This window comes from Geotrypetes seraphini, chromosome 1 (assembly GCF_902459505.1).
Source record: "Geotrypetes seraphini chromosome 1, aGeoSer1.1, whole genome shotgun sequence".
NCBI classification, from domain to species: Eukaryota; Metazoa; Chordata; class Amphibia; order Gymnophiona; family Dermophiidae; genus Geotrypetes; species Geotrypetes seraphini.
This window is the reverse complement of record NC_047084.1, coordinates 231,946,409-231,973,736: the sequence shown is the minus strand read 5'-3', so window position 1 is coordinate 231,973,736 and position 27,328 is coordinate 231,946,409.

Below are 27,328 nucleotides of genomic sequence, written 5' to 3'. Positions count from 1 at the left end.
ATGTCTTGATCTTGTCTTCTCCAACTGCTCTTATCATCAATTTCTGCACCTCAGTTCTTTGCCTTTATGACCATCATTTGATAACTTTCTGAAATCATCCTTCTTCCCACAGAAATGGCCAATATCCACAATACATTTAGGAATCTTCAGGCTATTGACCCTTGCACTATTTCCATCACTGTTTCATCCCTCCTCTCAACCACTATGTTATACAAGTCTGTTGATGTGGCATGTCTCTTCCTATACCATTCACTCCTCTGCTCTAAATACCCTCACTCCTCCCATTCTGCATTCTGTAAGACTTACTAAATATCAGCCCTGGCAGAAGCCATTTTGGAGGCACCAGCAAAGAGGCAAGAGTGATGGGCTCACGCTCCTGCACCCAAAAACCTCTTATTGGACTACCAGGTATGTAGGTAGGTCCAAGGGACTTGTCTTTTTTATTTTTTAAATTAAAAAATTTACTTTTGCAATCCTCAACCTGATATGCAGCTGGGGCCCCGCAAAACTCATTTATGCAGATCTGGCTGAATATCAGCCAGGCCCGCATAAGATCCCACAGTCTGCCTACCTACACTTAGATATTCAATGCAGGTACCTGGACATAGCCTGGCTCTGAATATTGGGGCTGTTGCCCGACCATGGCCCATCACTGAATATAGGGGACTAAATCAGTCAGCAATGGTCAGTGTTTACAAAAACGCTGACCACCATTGGCTTAAATTTCAGGGGAATCCATGTTTTTTTAAATTGCATTTATCTTAATCTTATGCACATTCATTGAGAAGTTTTCTGTGTAAGGTCAATTTAGTAAGCATTCTTTATGTGAATAGAATTTTCCAATATAAAACAGAAAACCAAAAGCACTTCCCTACTTAATAACTTGGACTTTTGTTTCCAAAGCAATGTTAGCAGAACCATTTAATTAGTATTAATTAAGATGATTCCCAAAAGAGAAAGCAAATTGAAAATCATAACAAGAATGCTGGAGAAGAATCAGCAACATCTCTTACAGCCAAATTGTAAGAATAACATGTTTGGTTTTTTTTTTTTTTTTCCCCCAATTTTGATGGTACAAGAAAATGAAAGATAGAAATGAATTTCTAGGAAGTTCATTATAGTACTATTGCAGATATCATTAGAGGGGTCAATATTCAAAGCAATTTAACTTGTCAGAAATGGCTCCTGGCCAGCTCAATTGCTCATGCGGGGATATCTGCTGCTATTCAGTGACACTCAACCAGTCAGCGCCACTGAATATCACCACAGCTGCTAAAGAGAAACCAACTATTTTATGGGCAGTCTGGGGGTGGATTCGGCACTTAATTAAGCAACCAAATTGAACCGCATAAGTCAGCCCTTTTTTTATGCTGTTCCCCTTATGCAGCTAAATGCTGAAATATAGCACTTAGGCCTGGATTCTCAAACCTGCGCCAATTTTCTAGGCACTGGAAGGCACCCATACCTCCATTAAAAACACCATCCAAATTGTATTTTTAACTGAGATTTGAGGCGCATACTGGTGCCTAGAAAATCAGTGCAGGAATCACACCTACATAGGCACTTTAGGCTGCCGAACACCAAGGTAGGATTGGCCAACGCAGGAAGTGGCAATAGGCAGCCTAAAGCACCTTTATAGGCGCAATTCACGTGAAGATAGGTGTTGGAAATATAAGCAGGGCAGGATTAATTCTTCGAGGGCCCCTAGGCACACAAGTACACTGGACCCCCCTGGCCCCGCCTCGCCCCATTTATCTGTTTTCTTATTTAGTTCTTTATTTCCACCAGTATTTTTATTTTTATTTTTTTTTATTCAAAACAAAGATTAACATACCAGTGCAGTTTTTCTTCTATGCAGCCCCAAACATCTGAACAAATTCCCCCTTCCTTCTCTTCCCACCTACTTACACAGGATATTAACTCTAAACCCTTTCAATACGTATATAAAAGTGTTCAAATATATTGTAAAGCAGTAATACTATCCGAAATATGTCTATATTAATAACCAAGTTTACAATACCTCTCAACTGCCTCACTCTATGTCAACCAACTGTAACTCATATGTATGTATAAACAACCAAATCTGTAACTCTTCTAGTACGTTCCACTCCGTGTATGTTAACTTGTAACAAAACAAGGCAAGCAGTCCTAAGAATCCAGCATGAAACAAAAGAAGATCGACAGACAATAAGGAAATTCAAATCAGGTTTATTCAAGGTGCTCCCAAGAACCATGCTCGATGCATTTCGCCAAACAAGGTTAGTCAACGCTAACAGAAAACCAAGTCTTTCATACACAAAGAACACAGATACCCCCTCACCCAGTATGGAGGGAGCCCTACTTTCATGTGAAGCAGTGTCGGGCCAGCAGCACTCTAAACAGGCTGCTTGGCCTTGTCTGTCGGGGATTTCACTCTGCCGCATTACTGAGTGAAATCCCCAACGGACAAGGCCAAGCAGCCTGTTCAGAGTGCTGCCGGCCCGACACTGCTTCACATGACGGTAGGGCTCGTTTGTGGTGAGCGGGAAGGGAAGGATGGAGGGTCAGTGGGGGTTCAGCTGCGCAATGGGGGTCGGAGGGTGCTCAAGGGTTCTGCTGCACAAGGGATGGGAGGGAGGGAAGGATAGAAGCTGGGTAAGGCTGCACAAGGGAGGGGAGGAAAGATGCTGCACATGTGGGGGAGAGAAAGAAAAGAAGACGAATTGGGGTGAAGGAGAGGAAGGGAGAGATAGTCATGTACATACCCTGAAAATAAGACCTAGTGCCTTTTTTGGGCCCCAAGTAAATTTAAGACACGGTCTTATTTTCGGGGCAACGTGGTAGGTAAAACACATTAAATAGAAAACATACATATCAATAAAACTAATAAATGCAAGGGGGCAAAAACAAACCAGAGCCACATACAACCAGGGAAATGCTGTTAAAATTGTTTTGTTGTTATTCAAGCTAGTTTTTCTAATTTTTTACATAAGGATAATCAAACTATAAATGAACCAAAACTGTTCACAAAGGAAATACTTGATAGAAACAATCAAGTTACCTCAGATGCAGGCAGCTGGGAGGACCAGGATAAAGGCAGCCTGGAGGACAAGGCAGCCATGAGGACCAGGGTACAGGCAGCCAGAAGGACGAGGCAGACCCTAGCTGCGACAGCAGTCAGGAGGGTGCAGGTGACCACGAGCGGCGAAAGCAGAGAAAGGTGGGAGCACAGCGTCTTAAAGCATGGCGGCCGCAAGACTTGAGGGCAGCGTTGTCCGGGAGGTTCATTTTCAGAAGGGTCCGACATGGAAGCATTTCTCACAAACTGCCGGTGGCTGCTGCGAAGTTTTCTCTCTGCCGCAACTTCCTGTTTCCGACAGGACAGATTGCTGCAGAGAGGGAAAGCTTCAGGGCAGCCGCTGGCAGTTTGTGAGAACGGCTGCCGTGTCGGGCCCTTCGGAAAAGGAAAATTTAGCTTTTTAATAAAGCACTTTGGTCCGCGAGGCCCCCTGGATCTGTGGGGCCAAGGGCAGCTGCCCTGTTTGCTCCCTATAACGCCGTCCCTGGGGCCCCCCTGACAATGTCAGGCTCTAGACACGTGCCTCGTAGGCCTATCCTTTAATTCGGCCCTGAATGTAGGCCCATGAAAACCCCGACTTATGTGATCGGAGGCCGCTTTTAAGGTGGCAACTGATATTGGCGCCAGTTTGAGAATTCTGGCCTAAATCACATAAGATCAGCTGGCCAAATAAACTTGGATATTCAATGGTGTTGTCTGGGACATGGCCTGGCATTGAATAACTGGTGCGGCCTCATCTGGAGTATTGCATTCAATTCTGGTTTCCTTGTCTCAAGAGGGATAAGGTGTTGCTGGAGAAGGTTCGGGGAAGAGCGACCAGGATGGTAGGGGGGAAGGAACTTCTTTCATATGGGGAAGGACTGAAGCGGTTGGGACTCTTCAGCTTGCAAGGGAGAGGGCTGAGGGGAGATGTGATTGAAGTCTGCAGAGTCCTGAGGGGAGTAGAATGGGTAAAAGTGGATTGATTTTTCAGTCCATCAAAAAATTGCAAAGACTAGGAGGACACTTGATGAGGTTACAGGGAAATACTTTTAGGGCCAATTGGAGGAAATTTTTTTTACCTCAGAGAATAGTTAAGCTCTGGAGCCCAGAGGATGTGGTAAGAGCGGATAGCGTAGCTGGTTTTGAGAAAGGTTTGGACAAGTTCCTGGAGGAAAAGTCACGGGGGAAAGACACGGGGGAAGCCACTGCTTGCCCTGTATCGGTAGCATGGAATATTGCTACACCTTGGGTTTTGGCCAGGTATTAGTGACCTGGATTGGCCACCATGGGAGATGTGAATGATCAAACAAAAAAAAGCAGGTGACCCAGGCCTGTTGATAGCGGCAAATCTTGTGGTAGTGGCTTTGGCTGAAGCAACAGTAACAGTGAGTCCAGGCTCCAAGAAACCACTTCATTCTCTTTTGTTCTGAACTGGCTCTGATGGGGCATCTTTTGAACTCTGAGCCTGTGCCCTGTCTCTGGCAACATGTGGGTCTATTTGGTCTCTTGTTGATGGAAACAAGGAAGACAGATCCCCTGCATTTGCCCATTCAGGGAAAATGCAAAAGTGCAGAACTGCTAAAACACAGCTCACAGATGCAATATTAATTCATGGAATATTTCTAATTCTCTGTAAGCAGCATGGCACTTCCTGGCCTTGCAGCACACAAACTGTTGTCACTATTACTAATGTTGATACTATCAGATGTACACTGCAATAATTCGTTGTATGTACAGCTTCTATCTATTGTATTTACAGTTTCCCTTTATTGTAAACCGCCTAGAAGTCGCAAGATTGTTGGCGGTATATAAGAATAAAGTTATTATTATTATTATTATTATTATTATTATATTAACATGCTCATTTGATTCCTTTCCAGCTTTTATTCTTATCCTCTAAATAAAAGTGTATGAATTAAATTAGCTGCTTTTCAGTTTGCATCTCTGTGCCTCCATCATCTCGTGGAGCCCAAATTGAGAGAGGAGGTTTGATATTTCTTTCCACCTCTCTGAGTATATTAACGAACGCTAACAGCATTGATTTCTCATGTTCTGTTAGTTTCAGCTAAGTTGCGACAAAATTTGCGTTGCTTCTTTTTTTTATATCGATGTTGTTGCACTATAGTTTTAAATATATGCAGTCACTGTAAACTATTAACATTGTTTGTTAAACAAAATAAATGTATGTCACAAATGAAAAAAGCAAGGCATTAATTAGACCGAGATTAGCAAATTTCTTTTAACTGACCATGTGTTTTTCTTTCAGTCCAGATGGTTTTAAGGTTATAATTGCTCTACTAATAAATCCGCTATCTCTTGTTGTTGAAGACCACAAAATGCCATTTTAAAACATATTTAATGTATTTGTCTATACGGCAATTAGTGAACAACTAGAAATATGACGAGCCAAGTTTCCTGTGTTAGCAGAAGCCAAACAGCCTAAAATGTCTAGAGAAGTGTGAACATGTTCACATATTGCACATGGATGGAATTCAATTAGTTTACTGTGTTGAGAAATTTATATTTGCTTCCCGGTTATCAATGCTCTCGCAGGAAAAGGTAAAATATATTTTTCTTCACTATTAATTTGAACTTTAATTATTGTAGACTGTGTTAGAATTTCATTACAGGAAGAAACTTAGTCATATAGGTCACAGTCTGTGTGAATCCTTGTTAATCTGAAACTTATGGGCAGCAGCTCTGTCAACGCTTCTGCCTTAGCCTTGGTAAGATCCACTGATCTCTCCTAAATATGCATAAGCCATCCACCTTTTGTAAACATTCATGCATCACTCGCCTTACTCAATATAGCCATATCTCATGTTTCCAACAAGTGGAGGGAGATCAAGAAGTGCAACTTCTGGTGATTAAAGGCTACACTGTGAAATTTCAATATCAATAAGAAATGGATCTGAAGAGGGAGTTGGTAGTTCAGAAGAAATGAGGGCAAAATGCATGCTTCCGGAAGCCTTGAAATGTCTCAATACAAATCATACAATGCCTGACACAGTGCCTAACCCTTTCTTTTATACATTTTAAAAATGTGGCTTATTATGTTCAGGGTTTTAGATTGTTCAATTTTCATTAAAGTACATTTCAACAGGTAACTCTGACAGGTTGTGCCATCTTTGACCTGTGAAAAAAGTGTCATTTGTCAATATTGAATGGAAGGTATCGTCTCAAAATAGCACATACATTATATTAATACATTTTAATTTTTTGCATACTAATATGTAAATGACCATCTAAAAACACTCAAATCTAGACTAAAAGCCTACCTTTTTGAGGCTGCTTTTAACTTATTCCCTATTCACCCATGTCTGTTTTTAATCATTCCCCAATAAATACTGTAACTCCCTAATCCCTTATTTGCCCTGTTCATCTGTCTTAATTTATTCTTTTGCTAAGAATTCAAGCCTTTTAATTTCTTCTTGAATCATAACAGCATTATCTCTACTAATCCCATTTTGTTTAGCAAGTTTTCAGCTGACAGTCCTGAAAAGCTGAATTTAACTGAATTACGCAGCCAGTTATTTATTTATTAAGCAATGTATTTATGTAAAACACTTATATCCCATTTCCCATTTTCAAATAGTGTCCAGAGATACATAGCAATATAAGAACATTAAAATGTAAGAAACTAAAATTGTCTAAATTGCATAAACCTCCCAAATCCTTCCTTTCCCATCTCCCTTTATCAACCACAGAGTGCAATAAAAACACCAAAATCCAGTTCTTTTTTCATTTGCAACTTGCGAGGGAAGAGCCAGGTTTTTAAATTCCTCTGGAATATTCTAGAATCTTCATCTAACATAATAAGCTCTTCTAGAAGATGAGGGGTACAGATAGGAGTAGAGGTAAGGTTATAGGGACAGGATTAGAGGTAAATTACAAAATTAGTCAGAGACCACTGTTCAGGCAGTGGGCCTGATGGGCCGCCGCGGGAGCGGACCGCTGGGCAGGATGGACCTCTGGTCTGCCCCAGCGGAGGCAACTTCTTATGTTCTTATGATTCCAGTTGGAGTTGCTTCCATCTTTGAAATGATGTTCAATAACTCCAGTTTGGAGACTTCTCTAGAAGGTGCTACTAAAAAGCCTCCAAGCAGAATTGCTTAACATATCTTGGCTATCCTTATATCCAATGAAACTGTAAAACATAATATTGAAGATAATGCTGATATAATTTGGTAAATCTTGGTAAAGTTACAATGTTTTCACTGTACTGTACATTCCAAGACCATCTTCACCTGAGCATTCAGGATATGATATAATCATTATATGTCAGGAGGAAAAGGTTGGTGAGTTTAGTGCCAGACAAAACCTTCCAGTCAAATATTTAGTCCCATCATACTAAAAAGGGACCACTCCTGTATACTGATAAGTCCTCAGCGACTACAGGATTAGAAATATCCAACATGAATAGATTCTTAGACTTAACTTTGGTATGCCACAGACAATAGAGAAAAAATAATAATTAGGCACTTGAGGAGTGTCTTAGTAGTTGCCTCAATAACTCTTAGAACCTCAAATGCCTCTAAGTTGGTTCTTAAGGGGAACCAAAGGGGCATGTCTCAGTGGTCCCAAATTTTTATTTGAAACCCTGGCACTTTTAGATAACAGTAAATTAGGAGGGGTTCAGGGCATGATGATATCTCAAGTCTTCCCAACTCACTAGATCTTGGACACAGGAACTCCATGCTCTTGGTTCTGGCTGCTCTATTCTCCATGCTTCCATTCTATAAGATGTGCCATCTCATAGGAGCTTAGATTGGGCTCTTACCAATCTAGGCACCTAACTTAATTTTTTTTAATTGACTTAATTGGCACGGATGATTGAAAGTACCATTAAAAAGCAATTGAAAACCAATTTTTAAAAAATCAATTAGCAAGTAGGCGCTTAATTCAGTAGGTGCCTATAACCTCATGGCAGGTGTCTACACTGAAGTGCCTACATGGAAAGTAGACATGGTTAGGGGCAGAGTTTGGGCATGGATTTAGTTAGGTACCAGTAGGCTTCTATCTTAGGCGCTGGTATGTTAGGACAACAAAACCCTGGTTTATCATACCAGTGCCTAACATTATGATGCCTACTGGTACCTAAGTCGATTTAGGTGCTGCTAGATACAATTCTAGAAATGGTGCCTAACTTTGATTGATATATGGTAGGTGCAATTTATAGATACTGGCTCTTACTGCACAGCAGTCAACTAAAACACAATTAGTGTGGGGCCACTTACTGCTTTCTAAATAGCAGACGCTAAGGGGAAAATTCAATTGCAGACTAGTGTCTTATACAGAATCACATCTGCTCTAACGGACAGATACCTAACCCTGCCTAACCACCCTGATTCTCTAACCAACACCCACGTCACAGATACTGGTTAGAAAATCACATTGCCATCAGCTGATCATGACAAGGGAATCTTGGGATGCACTGTGAGTGGTTTAAGACTCCAATTGTCCCAGGTGCCTAAGGCGGCTCCTATGGGAGGAGCCTTAGACATCTGAGACAATAATAGCCTTAGGCCCTTCCCTGGTACATCCCAGAATGTACCAGGAAAAGGAAGACCCACCATTTTGGTATGGCAGGCCTGTCATAAGGAGGGTGTAAGCATTCCTCTGGTCTGACTTTCTACAAACAGGTACAGGGGAAGGAGGGTGGCAGGGGCTTTGGGTGCAGGGTCTAGAAGCTTGGAAGGATGGGGGAGGTTTGGAAAAGGGGTATTGGTGGTCTGAAGGGGGGTGTTCCAGTTGGAGGGGTTCAGAATTTATTGGGAGGTTCCGGCAGGAGGGAGTAGGCATCCCTCCTGCCATGGGAATTTTTTTTTTTTTTTTTTGGGGGGGTCAGGGATTCCAGCATGAGGGAGTGTACATCCCTTCTGGTGGAAGGGAGTGTGCATCTCTCCTGCTTGGGGACTTCATGTGGGAGGTTTCCTTGCCACAGGCACTCAGATGATCATGACATAGGGATTCCTTTGCTGTCATCAACTCAGCGACCACATGTATTTGAAATGTAGGCAAGCATTTTGTTGACCTACATTTTAGGCATCTGTCACGGCCCTAGGGAGATGCCTAGTGTCACTTAAGCTCACCCAAGGCCACTTCCAGATAAAACCACACCCACACCCAGCCTTGGGCGAGATTAAGTGTTCTGATGCATCACTGTCAACTGCGAGAAATGTCTACAGTGTAGGCAGCATGCTTTGGGGGATTTTTTAGTAAAACGTGTGTCCCAATTGGCTGGTTAGACAGCGGTAGGATGCCTACCGCCACCTACAATTGGGACAGTGTTTATAGAATCTGCCCCTAAGTGCCACCATGTTAACTGCAACCTAATTATCACACATTAATGCAAATATTAACTTATGACTTACAATGAGCATTGCTTCAATAGTTTCCACATTAAATTGGCAGCTACTGCATGTTAATTTTCTGTATTAAAACTCGGATATGGTGAATATCACTAATAATCACAAAAAACACTTTCACCAAAAGGAAAAATTGAAGGTATAGTAAACAAAAGACACAAGCAGAGACCAGTCTTAACGGAGGAAAAAGCCTCAGACAGGGGCCCACCCACCTCCACAATGGTGGAATAACGGTGTTCAGGCGATCACTTCACTGGCATAAAACCTCCTACTGTAATGGTCATAGCAATGTGTCAAAAAATTGCTTTAAGAATTGAGTGATATGGAAGAAGATAATAATAACTTAACTTTCTCCTTAAGGATCGGAACACCAACGATGGCCAGCGTTTCACTGTCAAGCTGCCTCAGGGTATAAACAAGTCCGATCACACTGAAAATATAGATATAAAACACTCAAATCAGAATAAGTTTTGAAAAAAAAAAAAAAAAAACTAAAAAATGAATAAAACAATAGAAGTAGTAGATTAATAAGATAGAACAAATATAGCATTCTTCTGAAATACCAGCAAGTTTTTATCGCCTTTCCTGCATCATTTCAATGGAATTGACAAGCATGAAACAATCACTACCGGCTTGAAAAAGCCGGCTTGTCACTTCCGGTGCTGACGCAAGTATACGTCATAACACCGGTATGATTTAATCTGGTTCGCTAACCATGCCGCCATCTTAGGATCTTTTGAGACGCGAGTGGCGTCTGTATGAGAGGTATGTAGCCGGTTTTTTTGATATATGTAGTTACAATACACACCGGTCTTTTTCAAAACTTATTCTGATTTGAGTGTTTTATATCTATATTTTCAGTGTGATCGGACTTGTTTACACCCTGAGGCAGCTTGACAGTGAAACGCTGGCCATCGTTGGTGTTCCGATCCTTAAGGAGAAAGTTAAGTTATTATTATCTTCTTCCATATCACTCAATTCTTAAAGCAATTTTTTGACACATTGCTATGACCATTACAGTAGGAGGTTTTATGCCAGTGAAGTGATCGCCTGAACACCGTTATTCCACCATTGTGGAGGTGGGTGGGCCCCTGTCTGAGGCTTTTTCCTCCGTTAAGACTGGTCTCTGCTTGTGTCTTTTGTTTACTATACCTTCAATTTTTCCTTTTGGTGAAAGTGTTTTTTGTGAATTTTCTGTATTAAGCCAGAGTAACTTCAAAATCTAACACACTTTAGTAAAGGACCCCCTCAGGATCCTAAAATTAGGAGTTGAACATTCCTTGAATATTGGGCCCAATATATTTGCACAGTAAACCACAAATATAAAATTTTTTTAAAAAAAATATATATACACAATTAATTGCTCAGCAGTGGCAATGACCAAAAATGTTAAATGCTGGGTTCTTGTATTCAGTGATGCTACACAGACAGGTGGTAGTATTGCAGAAAAGTATAACACTTTTCTTGACACCTTTTGTTTCAATTTATATCATTGAAACAAAAAGTGTCAAGAAAAGCATGGAATAACTTGTACGTTTTATGGCTCCACATCATTCTTTTCTTGGTTGGGCTGAGAACTTTTCAGCATCCCCTCGTACAGTGATTGTCAGTAGTTATAGACTCAATTCTATAAATGGAGACAAAAAAAATTGGTAACGATAAGAAATTTTATGCTAAGCACCATTCTATAAACAGAGCTCAGGAGTTAGCTGAACAAACTGTTTGAACATCAACCCCATAATGCAGGGATGCCCAAAAGGTCAATCACGATTGACCAGTAGATTGAAAAGGCAGCGTGAGTCGATCGCGTTCTGTTCTCCCTGCTTCCCCAATGCCAGGCCAGGTGCGTACAAGCGGCGGGTCCACAGCTTCACCCCCCCCCCCGATGTCAATTCTGACGTGGAGGGGGAAGGCTTGTGGGCGCGGCGCTTGTACACACCTGGCCTGGCGTTGGGGAAGCAGGGAGAACAGAACGCGATCAGGGAAGCAGAGAGAAATTGGCAGCGGTGGCTTTGGGGGGGGGGGCAGGGAGAGAAAAGGCAGACAGAAAGGGGGGTAGGGAGAGAGAAAGAAGGACAGACAGAAAGAAAGAAAGGGGGAAGGGAGAGAGAAAGAAAGACAGAAAGAAAAAAAGGGGGCAGGGAGAGAGAAAGAAATACAGAATGAAAGAAAGATAGGGGGCAGGGAGAGAGAGCGAGCAAGAAAGAAAGAAAGGGGAGAGGGCAGGGAGAGCGGTAGAAAAAGTTGGACTCATGGAGGGACAGAGAGAGATGTTGGTTGGGGAATGGAATGAAGTCTGGAGGAGAGGAAGCATGCAGGAGGCAGAAAGAAAGAAATATTGGATTTACAGTCAGAAGAAGGAAGTACAACCAGAGACTCATGAAATCACCAGACAGCAAAGGCAGGAAAAATTATTTTATTTTAAATTTAGGGCTCCTTTTACTAAGGTGCGCTAGCATTTTTAAGCGCACGCAAAACGCATGATAGATGAAAATACTAATGCAATCTCTATGGAGGCGGTAGCATCTAGTATGCACGGCATTGTAGTGTGTGCTACTCCGCGCACTAATGCCCTAACGCACCTTAGTAAAAGGAGCCCTTAGTTATCTTAGTTAGTTAGCTATCACGGTTTAGTAAAAGGTGAGGGGGTATATTTGTCTATTTTTGTATAGTTGTCACTGAGATGACATTGTATATTTTAAAGTCATCTGCTTTGACCTCTTTGAAAACCCCCCCAAATATAAATGATAATTAACATTTTCTCTGCGTACAGTATGCTTTGTGATTTTTAAAATTTTATTGTTGTAGATCATTTTGACTTGGTCATGTTAAAAGTAGCTCGCAAGCCAAAAAGTGTGAACACCCCTGCCATAATGCTTTCTGTATGTTCTATATCCGGTAGAGTTTTGACAGCATTGCGATGTGTCAGGGAAAAGGAAGCAAAATGTAATGTTTCTGGCTTAAGCCAACTTGTCTACCCTCCCTCTTCCTTGTTTGACCCAAAATATTATTGTTTTACTACTCACTCTTAAAAAAAAAAAAAAAGTCTAGCACTGAAGTGGTCTTGGATTGATTATTAAACAAGATGGGGTAATGATGGATAGCTGAGCTATTGCTGTGAGAGCTACTCTGCAATCATATAGTGCAGCCATGTGTCATTCTATTTACCAGTACCATGAAAGTACTGCCAGTAAGTGGAAGGTTTTAAATGGTTTTAGATGAGGCTATTAGAATAGTCTGATCTAATATCCTCTACACAGAACACTTATTTGCAACATTTAAAGATAAAGACCACCTCTAACAATTCCGCTTGGTGCATAAATTCTTTTGTTAATAATTGCTAGTTGGCAACAACTCCCCCCCCCATCCTGCCATGCTTCAGTGACTTCCAGAGATCTTAAGAATCACATGTTGAAATTATTATCGGTGAGCAGAAATTTGAAAGTAAAAAGAATCATTCATACAGTAAAAGTGCCGATAATCAAAACCGTCTTTGTGTACATTCAGCGAGGTGTTCCAGCTTCTGTATGTTCAGAGCATGAGATGGGCATGGTGGAGGCGTGTTATGGGTGGGTTTTGGGTGGTCTCAAGTGTGGGTTAGACATGGACGTCTTGCAGATATAGTCAAACATTTTGTAAGACATCCAGGATAGAACTTATACATTTGGAACTAGGCCTTTTTTGAAGCGTCTAAGTGCCACAAGGGTGCCCGAGCTAACCAGATGACCAGATACATCAAGGTATGATACCCCCGCACTCCCTTAGTGCTCACTGACCCCCTCATACCTACAAAGATCAGAATACAAATGTACATACCTATCTTCAGAACATCAATGCCTGGTATAGCAAAGCCTAGTAGAGTTGCACACAGGTGTCTTAAGTCGACTGGTGGGTGGGCTAGTGAACCATTGACAGGAGTAGCAAGTCCCATAATCCACTCAAAACACTAGATTTATGGTGGAAAATGTGAGCCTACAAAAAAACCCAAAAACCTACTCTACTGCCATATAGGTGCCACCTGCAGTCATCTGAGCAATTGGGGTTGTAGACACTAGCTCCCAACCTGGTATATATGTGCATGGCTGTATTGTACAGCAGCTATGATTTTGGCTGCTTTTGTGATACAATTTTATAAAGACACATAGAGCCGGATTCTACAAAAGGCACCATCACCGTCAGCTGCTTAAAAAACAGCCGCCGATCGTGTGTCAATCATGGCTTTGTGAAAGGTAGGTGCCAGAAATTTAGGCCATGGTTTTAAAGGTTTATATTTCTGGCGCCTTACTTTCACATGAATTGCATCTACAGAGGCCCTTTATGATGCCCTAATGCCACTTCCAATATTAGCCACGCCTGCAGTGGCATTAGGCATCATAGATGCAATTAAGGTACGTTTTTTTTTTGAGATGCCAATAGGACCCTACATTAAGTTAAGTACCTAAATTAAGGCGCTACTTATAGAATATGGGCCATAGTCTTTATAAAATTTCTATAACCTTGGTGCTTAAATTTACTCAAGCATTATGCCAATAAATGTTTAGAATAGTGCGCAACTGGACGACGTTCTAGGGGAAGAACAAGCTATACAGGAAGGATGGGCTCCACCTCAGCAGAGACGGAACGAGGTTACTTGCAAGCAATATCAAGAGAGAAGTTGAGAAGTTTTTAAACTAGGATGAAGGGGCAATCCGACAGTCGACCGAGAGAGAGAGAGAGAGAGAGTCGATGGTTCGGGAACCGGTATACCTGGAGGATACCGTGCAAGAAGATAGAGGGAAAGACTCACCAAATTACAGGCAAGACAGATTGAAAAGGACACAAGAGGGAAGAAATGTAAGAAAGGAACAGGCTGCAAACTCAAGTGTATGTACACGAACGCAAGGAGCCTAAGGAACAAGATGGATCAATAAGAAGCTATGGCACAAAGAGATAACGTGGACATCATCGGCTTCACGGAGACATTGTGGACTGAGGAAAACATCTGGGACACTGTGCTACTGGGATACAAACTATACCGCAGAAACAGAGTGGCTCAAAAGGGTGGGGGGCATTGCCATATACATCAAAGAGGGAATTGAATCTACTGGAGAGAACACGACACAACAGACGGATAAGTTAGAATCTCTATGGGCCAAAATTCTGGGAACAAATGGACTGGAAACGAAGATTGGCATCTACTACCAACCCCCAGGGAAGTCGGAAGAAATTGATGGAGAAATGACGGACGAGATTAAACACAACTGCAAGGAAGGCAATGCAGTTATCATGGGTGACTTCAACTATCTGGGGGATAGACTGGAACCTAGGCACCTCCGGCTGTGCTAGGAAGACCAAGTTCCTGGATGCTGTAGGCGATTGCTTCCTGGAACAAATTGTCAAGTAAAATACTAGAGGAAATGCAATTCTGGATTTAATTCTAAATGGCCTGTGAGGACCAGCACAAGCTGTAGAAGAAGAAGGGACACTGGGAAACAGCGATCAAAACATGATCTGCTTCGATCTAGATGCAGGGGAGAAACATCGGTCCAAAACGACAGCCACGGCACTGAACTTCTGAAAAGGAAATTACAAAGGGATGAGACTCATGATAGGGAAAAAGATTAAGAAAAGGATAAGCACTGTAAAAATGCTAAAGCAAGCTTGGTCCCTTTTTAAGGGCACAGTCACCGAGGCGCAAAATCTATACATACCGCGTATCAACAAGGGATCAAACAGGAAAAAAAACAAAGAACCAGCGTGGCTTACTGTAGAGGTGAAGGAAGCGATCAGAGACAAGAAAACTTAGTTTAAAGAATGGAAAAGGTCAAAAACAGATGAAAACTGGAACAAGCACAAACAACACCAACGCATATGCCATAAGGCGGTAAAAGGAGTCAAAAGAGACTATGAAGAAAAAATAGCCAAGGAGGCGAAGAACTTCAAGCCGTTCTTTCAATATATTAAAGAGAAATGACCCGCAAAGGAAGCGGTGGGACCGTTGGATGACCATGGAATAAAGGAGCGCTAAAGGAGAACAAAGCAATCGCTGACAAACTGAACACATTTTTTGCATCTGTATTTACCGAAGATGTACACAGCATACCGGAACCCATCGGGCTATATGCTGGAAACGAAGACGGAAAGCTGACAGGATTGATGATTAGTCTAGAGCAGTGTTCTTCAACCTTTTTACACCCGTGGACCGGCAGAAAAAAAAGAATTATTTTGTGGACCGGCAAACTATTAGGACTAAAATTTAAAAACTCCATTTCCGCCCCATCTCCACAAGTCGGTCCCCACAGATCATCTGATCCCATCCACACAAGCCTCAGTTATTATTTTATATTGAATGTATTTTATTAAAGTATAAAAAGAAACAATATTCTGTACAATTGTCATTTTACAAATACAAATAATTCAGAGCAGGATCAACAAAACCCCTGTCTCCCCTCCCCTTCACATATATCCCCTCTACTATCAAGAAAACTGAACAAGCCAAATTATTTCAGAATGCTACACAGAAATATCATGCTAACAGAATACTGCAGTCACACATGACAGGAATAGTTTTAGGGGAGTGCAACTAGGGCAACTGCCCCCTGGTCAGAGAGCGCCCTAAGCCAGCTGGAAGCTAAAGAAGCACTGCCTGGGCTTTGCAGTCCCCAGTTATGTCTAACATCAGCTCTAGCAGGATATATATTTCAAATCTGATATATTCTAATCACAAAATAGAAATAAAATTATTTTTTTCTACCTTTTGTCGTCTCTAGTTTCTGCTTTCAATCTTCTTTTCACTCTCTTCCTTCCAGCGTCTGCCCTCTCTGTCTCTTCAATCCAGCATCTGCCCCTTCCATCCACTGTCTGTCCTCTTCCCCTTCCATATGGTATCTGTCTTCTTTCTATGCCCCTCTCCCCTTTCCATCCAGCTTGTGCCCCTTCTCTCCTTTTTACATGATTCATTCCAGCTTCACTGCTCTCTTCATTTTTATCTCTCCTACACCAGATCTATCATCGTTGTCCCTCTCTGCTTATTTTTCTGCTGACCCCTTCCTATTATCAATCTCTCTACTTTCTCATGCCTGTGTCTCCCCTTCCCCTCCTCTAATCTATCTGCCAGCTGTTTCCTTCCTTTTTTCATTCTCCCTTCCCTCCTCCTCCTGTCCAGCAGTAATTCTCTTCCCTCCCCTCCCAGAAGCATCTCTTCTTCTCCCTCTCCAGTAGCAGCTGTCCCTTTTTTTCTTGCCCAGCAGCTTCCCAGATTCCTTTCCCTCCTCCCCTCCCAGAAGCATTTCTCCTTCTCCCTCTCCAGTAGCAGCTGTCCCTTTTTTTCCCTTGCCCAGCAGCTTCCCAGATTCATTTCCCTCCTCTCCTCCCAGCAGCATCTCTCCTTCTCCCTCTCCAGTAGCAGCTGTCCCTTTTTTTCCTTGCCCAGCAGCTTCCCAGATTCATTTCCCTCCTCTCCTCCCAGCATCATCTCTCCTTCTCCCTCTCCAGTAGCAGCTGTCCCTTTTTTCTTGCCCAGCAGCTTCCCAGATTCATTTCCCTCCTCCCCTCCCAGCAGCATCTCTCCTTCTCCCTCTCCAGTAGCAGCTGTCCCTTTTTTTCCTTGCCCAGCAGCTTCCCAGATTCATTTCCCTCCTCTCCTCCCAGCATCATCTCTCCTTCTCCCTCTCCAGTAGCAGCTGTCCCTTTTTTTCTTGCCCAGCAGCTTCCCAGATTCATTTCCCTCCTCCCCTCCCAGCAGCATCTCTCATTCTCCCTCTCCAGTAGCAGCTGTCCCTTTTTTCCCCTGCCCAGCAGCTTCCCAGACCAATGTTCCCTCTAAGGATTGATGAGGTGTGTGCAAAAAAAAATATGCATGAGCGACAAGTTACATATTCCACAAATTTATGAGCAGGCACGGAGGACGCATTTTTAAACAAATGTAGTTTATCCTTGTACTCCTTATGTATTTTTAATCATCTATGGATATGTTTGTATGTTTATTGTTCAAATGGTTTTATTTATTTCCCAAAATTTATTTTTGTTATACACATTGAAAATATTTGATATTGCATTTAAATCAAAATCTCAATAAACTTGAAACTTGAAACGAGTGCCCATGAGATTGTGGGAGGGTTAAATACTCAAAACTTAGAAGAATAACAATTTACTTAAAGTTTTTGCTTCGCCAGCTTTCTGGTATCTTTACATAATGCAGTGGCGTACCTAGCATATGTAACACCCGGGGCCCATCATTTTTTGGCACCCCCCCCCCATCTGTACGAAAAACATGATTTTTAGTAACAAGCCACACGTCACACATGAGTATCTAGGAAAAGGCAGCATCTTACATATTGCAGTGAACAGTACATCAATACACCCATTATAAAATTAAACAAGCCAGACCAGCACAGATCAATCCTACACCGTCAATCCTAACAGAAAACTATGTCTTTCGAACACACAGAACACAGAACATACCTTCGCCTATTATGGAATATGTAATCACAAACTAACCCCTCCCTCTTTTACAAAACTGTAGTGTGGATTTTAGCTACGGAGGTAACAGCTCTGATGCTCATAGAATTCTGAGCATCAGAGCTGCTACCACCACGGCTGGTGCTAAAAAACGCATCACAGTTTTGTAAAAGGGGGGATAAAATAAAAATACATAGACAAAGGTTAAATTGAACCAGCAAGAAGCTGGACTCTGCATACAATGCTTCACAGAAACAGTGATGATTGTAGCTGCCTGCTGTCAATCCACCCCACTCCGACGTACTTGCTCTAGAGCGGACTCAGCAGCCGCATGCTGGAAGGGCCCACGATGACTTGTCTGCTGGCTCTGCTCTGGAAGAATTAAGTTACATTGGAGGGGGTGGACCCGGCAGACGCAGGGAGTTGCAGCAATGTCCCGCAATGACTGCGTCTGCCGGGACCACCCCCTCCGACGTAACTTACTTCATCCAGAGCAGAACCAGCAGACGAGTCATCGCGGGACCTTCCTGCACCTCAGTGCGGATGCTGACTCTGCTGAAGAGAAAGTAAGTCAGTGGTAACGTGACCATTTATTTTTTTCATCAAAAGGGGACATCTATTAATTGACTGTGAATCCTTTCTTTCTTTCTGCACTCAGGCCCAACAATTGTCCCATTCTATTCCCTCCCTCCTTCCTTCCCATGTCCTTAGTGCCCCCAGTGCCTCCTTCCCGTGTCCATAGTGCCCCCAGTGCCTCCTTCCCGTGTCCATAGTGCCCCCAGTGCCTCCTTCCTGTGTCCTTTGTGCCCCCAGTGCCTCCTTCTTATGTCCCCCCACTGCCTTCCAGATTTTGCCCACCCCCAAAGCCAGCCAGCTCTGCCACCTCTCCATTTTTTTCTCTGTCACCACCCCATCCCCTATGCTCTGGCATCTCTCTCTTCTCCTTTCTTTCCTTTGCACCCCATAGTCTGGTATCTTCCCTTCCCTGATTCTCTGGCATCTCTCTCCTTTCCTTTTCTTCCATCTTTCGCTTCTCCTCCATGCTCTCACATCTCCCCCTTCCTTTTCCCTTAGTCTGGCATATCTTCCTCCTTCCCTCCAAGCCCTGGCATCTCCTTTCATTCCCTCCCTCATCTTCCTTCTCCCTCCAGCTGGGTACCGCAACACTCTCCCCTGCAGCTCTGGACTTCCCCACACCTGCTCTCCCAAAATTGCCATGCTTCAGTTCCTCTTCTTCCTTCCTCCCTCACCCCACGGGACCCTGCGGCACCATCAGCTCTTACTCCCTCTAACGCCGGCCCTGCAGCTCCGGACTCCCCCCCCGGATCGCTATTATTTTAAATGTTATAGCGGCGGCGCTGTATCCATCAGTTGAGACGTCTAACCTCGGCCTGCCCCGGAACTCTTACTGCAGCAGCCGCCCGTCTAGGCAGGAACAGGAAGTCACTGTTGCAGTAAGAGTTCCGGGGCAGGCCGAGGTTAGACGTCTCCACTGATGGATACAGCGCCGCCGCTATAACATTTAAAATAATAGTGATCCGAAGGGGGGGCAGGAGTGGGGAAGTCCGGAGCTGCAGGGCCGGCATTACACCAATGAGAACAAGGGGCGGACCGCCCCCCACTTAGTACGCCACTGATTGCGGGGATCATGAAAGGAGCCGCCGCTGCTGCATCTTAGGCGAGCAGGGCAGACCACCACCGCCGCAACTTCCTCTCACCTCCGCTCCAGTGAGCGACACCAGAAGAAGCATGAGCGACGCCACTGAAAATAGTGAGCGATCGCTCATGCGCTCACCTTAGAGGGAACACTGTTTCTGATAGTGGTTTTCTCCCCTCCCAGCAGCTCTTCTTATTTCCCAGTGCAGCGATTCACGAAAGCAGCCTCGGGTCCTTTGTTGGGTCGCGCCGCCTCTGAGGAAAGAGGAAGTTGCATCATCAGAGGCAGCCGCGACTCAGCAAAAGCCCCGAGGCTGCCTTCGTGAATCGCTGCGCTGGGAAGTAAAGGAGAGCTGCAGAGAGGGGAGAAAGCCACTGTCGGAGGCTCCCCAAGATCTCTCCGGCCCAGCACACGCTTCACATGTTGATCTTGCCGGCCCTGCGCGGACCGGCAGGAAGTTGAAGTGAGTCAATCTTCCCGGCCCTGCGCAGACCGGCAAAAATTTCCTGTGGACCGGCACCAGTCCGCGGACCGGCAGTTGAAGAACTGTGGTCTAGAGAAGATGTGTAGGCAGATTGATAGGCTTAAGAGTGATAAGTCCCCGGAACTGGATGGCATCCATCTGAGGGTCATCAAGGAACTGAAAGGGACCATAGCTGAACTGCTTCAACTAATAGCCAATCTGTCAATCAAATCGAGAAAGATTCCGGAAGACTGGAAGGTGGCAAATGTTACGCCGATCTTCAAGGAAGGTTCGAGGGGAGATCCGGGAAAGTACAGACTGGGGTGAGTCAGACCTCGGTACCGGGAAAGATGGAGTCGCTGATAAAGGACCTCGTCATTGATCACCTTGACAGACATGGGCTGATGAGGACCAGTCAGCACGGTTTCAGCAAATGCAGATTGTGTTTCACGAACTTGCTACACTTCTTTGAGGGAGTAAACAGACAGATGAGGGCGACTCAGTCGACATTGTATATCTGGATTTTCAAAAGGCGTTTGACAAGGTTCCACATGAACGACTACTTCGGAAAATTGCAAGCCATGGAATCGAGGGTGAAATACTCATGTGGATTAAAAACTGGCTGGAACATAGGAAAAAGAGAGTGGGGGGTAAATGGACAATGCTCGGACTGGAAGAGCGTCACCAGTGGGGTGCCACGGGGCTCGGTGCTTAGACCCATGCTCTTCAACATCTTTATAACTGATCTAGACATTGGTACGATGAGTGAGGTGATCAAATTTGTGGATGACACAAAGCTATTCAGAGTAGTGAAGACACAGGGGGATTACGAAGATCTGCAATGTGACATAATCAGGCTCGAGGAATGGGTATCAACATCGCAGATGAGGTTCAACGTGGATAAATGTAAAGTGATACATGTCAGTAACAAAAATCTCATGCACGAATATAGGATGTCCGTGGCGGTACTTGGAGAGACTTCCCAGGAAAGAGACTTGGGAGTTCTGATTGACTAGTCGATGAAACCGTCCACGCAATGCACGGCAGCAGCAAAAAGGGCAAACAGAATGCTAGGAACGATAAAGAAGGGGATCACAAACAGATTGGAGAAAGTTATCATGCTGCTGTACCGGGACATGGTGCGCCCTCACCGGGAGTACTGGTCGCTGTACATGAAGAAGGACACTGTACTACTCGAAAGGGTCCAGAGAAGAGAAACTAAGATGGTTAAGGGGCTAGAGGAGTTGCCATACAGTGAAAGATTACAGAAACTGGGCCTCTTCTCCCTCGAACAGAGGAGATTGAGAGGGGACATGATCGAAACATTCAAGGTACTGATGGGAATATACTTAGTAGATAAGGACAGGTTGTTCAGCCTCTCTAAGGTAGGGAGAATGAGAAGACACTCTCTAAAATTGAAAGGGGTAGATTCCGTATGAACATAAGGAAGTTCTTCTTCACCCAGAGAGTGATAGAAAACTGGAATGCTCTTCCGGAGTCTGTCATAGGGGAAAACACCCTCCAAGGATTCAAGATAAAGTTAGACAAGTTCCTGCTGAACCAGAACATCCGCAGGTAAGGCTAGTCTCAGTTGGAGCGCTGGTCTTTGACCAGAGGGCCGCTGCATGAGCAGACTGCTGGGCACGATGGACCACTGGTCTGACCCAGCAGTGGCAATTCTTATGTTTCCAGTAATGGGCAACCAGAAAATTTTCATTTTGTGTCATTTTTCATGTTGTTTAGGGGAATGCTCATTTTATTTTGGATCCTCCCCCTTGTGTTGTTATGGGAAACAAATAAACAAACAAAATATTTCTGTTTACCCTCAGTGATCTAAGTGCCCCTGTATCACCCACCAACCAAGATCCCCCAGTCTACCCTCTTAGTGGTCTAGCAGGGTTCATTGAGGCAGGAACAATGCTCATCATCTCTTGCCTATCAACTCATGCCTATGCAATGGCTGCATCCAATGTGGAAGCCATTACCTCCTAACTGTTATATTGGATGCAGCTACCTCTACCTCTGTGGGCAGGAATTAATCAGCATCACTCCTGCCCCAATGGACTCCCCAAAACCACTAGGGATGTAGGCCCGAGATGGAGGGGTGGGACTTGGATCACAAAGAGGCCTTGGATTACAAGGGATATGGCTGTCATGTTCAAACCTGTTGTTGACAAATTAAACCCTGCATGCTTTTCACTTGCCAAACAATGGAATGATGGAAGAAATACTGAAATTTCTTGTCATTGCTCTATAGAACTAATATAGCACCTTAGCTCTATTCTGTAAATAACTACTTAAATTACATACATAGTATATATGTGCAAGGAGTGGCATATAGAGAGGTGTAGCATGGGTGGGATATAGACAGTGGCATAGCAAGGGTGGGAGGTGCCCAGGGCAGTGGTGCCCCCACCCTCTTCTACACCCCTCTCCTTCCCCACCCTACCACATGCACATGCACCCTACCACATTCCCTTCACTCTTACCTCTTTAACTCCCCCAGGGTGAGCAGCATCTCCAATTGCTGCCCACGCCCTCTGACCAGGAATTGATGTCAGAGGGGACACAGAGGACGGCGCGAGCAGCAGGTTGAAGCTGGTGCTCGCACCAGTGAAGAGCTAGAGGCACGGAGAAAGTGAAGGCACGCTCGTGGCAAGGGGGAAGGAGCGGGGGGCAGAGTGGAGAAGTGTCAGCCCACCGACAAAGACAGCACCCGGGGTTGTCTGCACCCCCCCACCCTTTTTTTTTTTTTACTATGCCACTGGATATAGATGAGACTCCCAATGTGTAATTTACAAATTCATGTAAATTATTGGTATACAAGTCCCTGGAAACACTTATGTGTATGTAGCTTAGAAGGAAAGAAGATAATCAGAAAGACTGTGCCATAAACAGCCTCCGTCTGGACCTTCAACAATTAATTAAAGAGAACTCCAGGTACAAATGTGAACTCACATTCACATAATTAGCTGTTGTTTAAATCAGATAGCTTTTCAAATATTCTTTTAGCTTCTTTTTCAATGATTGCTAGGGATGGTAACTTGCATTCTTAGTTTGATTGAAATTCATATAAAAATTATTCCTCTTGTATATTTCCCCAAGAAAAGAGAGAAAAAAAAAGGCCAGTGGCATAATATTAAGAAATGAAATATGATTAAGAATTATGTAGCTGTAATAATGAACAGGAGTTATTTATTCACTGCAACAGAACTTGTTAATACAAGCCACTTTTTAAATGCACTGTAGTTCTATGGTGACATTTTATTAGAATGTTCAACTTCAATGTACCTGTTTTTACATTTTGAAGTGTGTGAAAAAGGACAGGAATAACCTGGTAGAATCTGAACCAACAACAATCCTTTAAATATATGATTTATAATAGTTGATTATGTCCAGTTATTCAGGGCAACATCCATCTCTGTAAAGAAAAGAAAGCCCATAATCTCCAGAGATATTTCTGAATTGCCCTAGTAGAAAATAAGAGAGAAAGTGAAACCTATTGAAGAACTATCTAGGTCATTCTTCTTCCTGCCAACACTAACCTGTTACTTTTAAAAATAAAACTGTCCAGCTACATCATTTTATTAAATTAAAAATAACTTCCAAACTGATAGGAATTCAAGCATTACCTATACTGAAATATTACAGAATGGGCTGCATATTCCACATTGGATCAGTCATTTGGGGGGGTACCGTATATACTCAAATATAAGCCAATCTGAATATAAGTCGAGACCCCCATTTTTCCCCCCGAAAAGGAGGAAAAATGGTTGACTCGAATATGTCGGGCGGCTTAATATTCAAGTGCCCTGCCCTATCAGCATCTGCACCCAGCGCCCCCTCCTTGCCCTGCCAGGTAATGCACCTAGCCCCCTTCCCTCCCTCCTCTGTCAGGCTCTGCGCACAGTCACCTCCCTCCCAGGCTCACCACCCTGTCCCCCCTCCTTGCCCTGTCCACCATACCTCCACTGCCGCTAGAATTCCTGGTGATCCAGAGGTGTAGTGGGCAGGAGCGAGCTTTCCACAATCCTGCACTGCTGCTAACCCAGTTGGTTGCTTGCTGCCATGAGTTCCAGCTTCAGCTGCTGAGCAGTACCAAGTAGGATCGTGCTTTGGCGCCACCGCTGCTGATCGGTTTTCTGAATTGTTGCTAAGCGGCTTTCTGAATGGCTTCCACAAATTTTCACAAGAATTCATGGGAGCCATTCAGGAAGATGCTCAGCGCTGAGCAGTGGCAGCGGCACCAAAGCGTGCTCCTGCTCGGTACCACTCAATGGCTGATGCTGGAATTCACAGCAGTGAGTGACCAGGTTAGCAGCAGGGCAGCTGCAGAGGAGGTACGATGGACATGGCAGGGAGGGGGACAGGATACAGAGCCTGGTGGCCCAGCAGAAGCTTGCAATAAGTCTGGGAGGGAATTGGGTGGGTGCTAGGCATTAGTCAGAATATAAACTGGGACCCCCATTTTTAGACCAATTTTTTGGCCCCAAAATCCTGGTTTATATTTGAGGATATACAGTAGTTAATAAGATATTTTAAAGTAATAGCATATCTTATTTACAGGAGGGTGAATTGGGGGGATCTTCAGGGATGTCTAATCTTGTGGAAGAGCCCATGGGGATGTTTATGGGGAGAGGGCCTTTGGGAGACAGGGTCTATTAAGGGAGAAGCAAGATTCAAATCTGGCACTTTTAAAAACACTCCCTGTGTGCATCAGGCCAGGAGTTAGCAGTCTGATACTCCCAGAGAGGATGAACAACGCAGGCTGCAAAGTTGATCACACGCTGCAGTATTCAAGTACTGTTGGAGTTACCACAAGTTAAATGACTCCCATTGTAAACTAAGGTGTGGGAAAAGGCTAAATTTTACCATACATTAGTACCATAAAGGTGGAGGAGTAGCTCTCTCTAATTTTACCATACATTAGTGGTCATAAAGGTGGAGGAGTAGCTCTCTATGTAAAGATCAATATCCAAGCGACCGAAATGCAAGGGACCTGGGGAGAGGAAGAAGCGATATGGATTGCTCTGAAAAGAGAAGATGGAACTTCTATCTATGTGGGTGTAGTCTACAGACCTCCGACTCAATCGCAGCAAATTGATAAGGATCTGATTGTGGATATCCAAAAGTTTGGAAGGAAAGAGGAGGTTCTGCTGTTGGGAGATTTCAACCTGCCGGATGCGGACTGGAATGTTCTGTCTGCGGAATCGGAAAGAAGTAGGCAGATTGTGGATGCCTTTCAAGAGGCTCTGCTCAGACAAATGGTGACGGAACCCACAAGGGAAAAAGCAATATTGGATCTGGTCCTCACAAATGGAGAGAGTATCTCTAATTTTCGAGTGGGTGCTCACCTAGGTAGTAGCGATCATCAAACGGTTTGGTTTGATATAATGGCTAAAGTGGAGAGTGGCCGCACGATACTTAAAGTCCTAGATTTCAAACGTACGGAATTTAATGCAATGGGAAAGTACCTGAAGAAAGAGCTGATAGGATGGGAGGACATAAGAGAAGTGGAAAGACAGTGGTCTAAGCTGAAAGGAGCAATAAAAATGGCTACAGACCTTTATGTGAAGAAAATCAATAAAAACAAGAGAAAAAGGAAGCCGATATGGTTCTCCAACCTAGTGGCTGAGAAAATAAAGGCGAAAGAGTTGGCGTTCATGAAATATAAAAAAACCCAAGAAGAGGAGAGCAGAAAGGACTACAGGGTGAAACTGATAAAAGCCAAGAGAGAGATACGTTTGGCGAAGGCACAGGCGGAAGAACAAATGGCTAAAAATGTAAAAAAAGGAGATAAAATTTTTTTCAGATATATTAGTGAAAGGAGGAAGATAAAAAATGGAATTGCTAGGCTAAAAGATGCTGGGAACAAATATGTGGAGAGTGATGAGGAGAAAGCAAATGTGCTAAACAAATACTTCTGTTCTGTGTTCACAGAAGAAAATCCTGGAGAAGGACCGAGATTGTCTTCAAAGTTACACGAGAAAATGGAGTAGATTCTGCGCCATTCATGGAGGAGAGTGTTTATGAGCAACTTGAAAAACTGAAGGTGGACAAAGCGAAGGGACCAGACGGGATCCATCCCAGGATACTAAGGGAGCTCAGAGAGGTTCTGGCGAGTCCTATTAAAGACTTTTTCAACAAATCTCTGGAGACGGGAGTGATTCCTTTGGATTGGAGGAGAGCGGATGTGGTCCCTATTCATAAAAGTGGTCACAGGGATGAAGCAGGAAACTACAGGCCGGTGAGCCTCACTTCAGTTGTTGGAAAAATAATGGAAGTGTTGCTGAAAGAAAGGATAGTGTACTTCCTTGAATCTAATGGGTTACAGGATCCGAGGCAACATGGCTTTACAAAAGGTAAATCGTGCCAAACGAACCTGATTGAATTTTTTGATTGGGTGACCAGAGAGCTGGATCGAGGACATATGCTAGATGTAATTTACTTGGATTTCAGCAAAGCCTTTGATACAGTTCCTCATAGGAGGCTGTTGAACAAACTTGAAGGGCTGAAGTTAGGACCCAAAGTGGTGAACTGGGTCAGAAACTGGCTGTCGGACAGATGCCAGAGGGTGGTGGTTAATGGAAGTCGCTCGAAGGAAGGAAAGGTGTCTAGTGGAGTCCCTCAGGGTTCGGTGCTGGGGCCAATCCTGTTCAATATGTATGTGAGTGACATTGCTGAAGGGTTAGAAGGAAAAGTGTGCCTTTTTGCAGATGATACCAAGATTTGTAACAGAGTAGACACCGAAGAGGGAGTGGAAAATATGAAAAAGGATCTGCAAAAGTTAGAGGAATGGTCTAATGCCTGGCAACTAAAATTCAATGCAAAGAAATGCAGAGTAATGCATTTGGGGATTAATAATAGGAAGGAACCGTATATGCTGGGAGGAGAGAAGCTGATATGCACGGACGGGGAGAGGGACCTTGGGGTGATAGTGTCCGAAGATCTAAAGGCGAAAAAACAGTGTGACAAGGCAGTGGCTGCTGCCAGAAGGATGCTGGGCTGTATAAAGAGAGGCGTAGTCAGTAGAAGGAAGAAGGTGTTGATGCCCCTGTACAGGTCATTGGTGAGGCCCCACTTGGAGTATTGTGTTCAGTTTTGGAGACCGTATCTGGTGAAAGACGTAAGAAGACTTGAGGCGGTCCAGAGGAGGGCGACGAAAATGATAGGAGGCTTGCGCCAGAAGACGTATGAGGAGAGACTGGAAGCCCTGAATATGTACACCCTAGAGGAAAGTAGAGACAGGGGAGATATGATTCAGATGTTCAAATACTTGAAGAGTATTAACGTAGAACAAAATCTTTTCCAGAGAAAGGAAAATGGTAAAACCAGAGGACATAATTTGAGGTTGAGGGGTG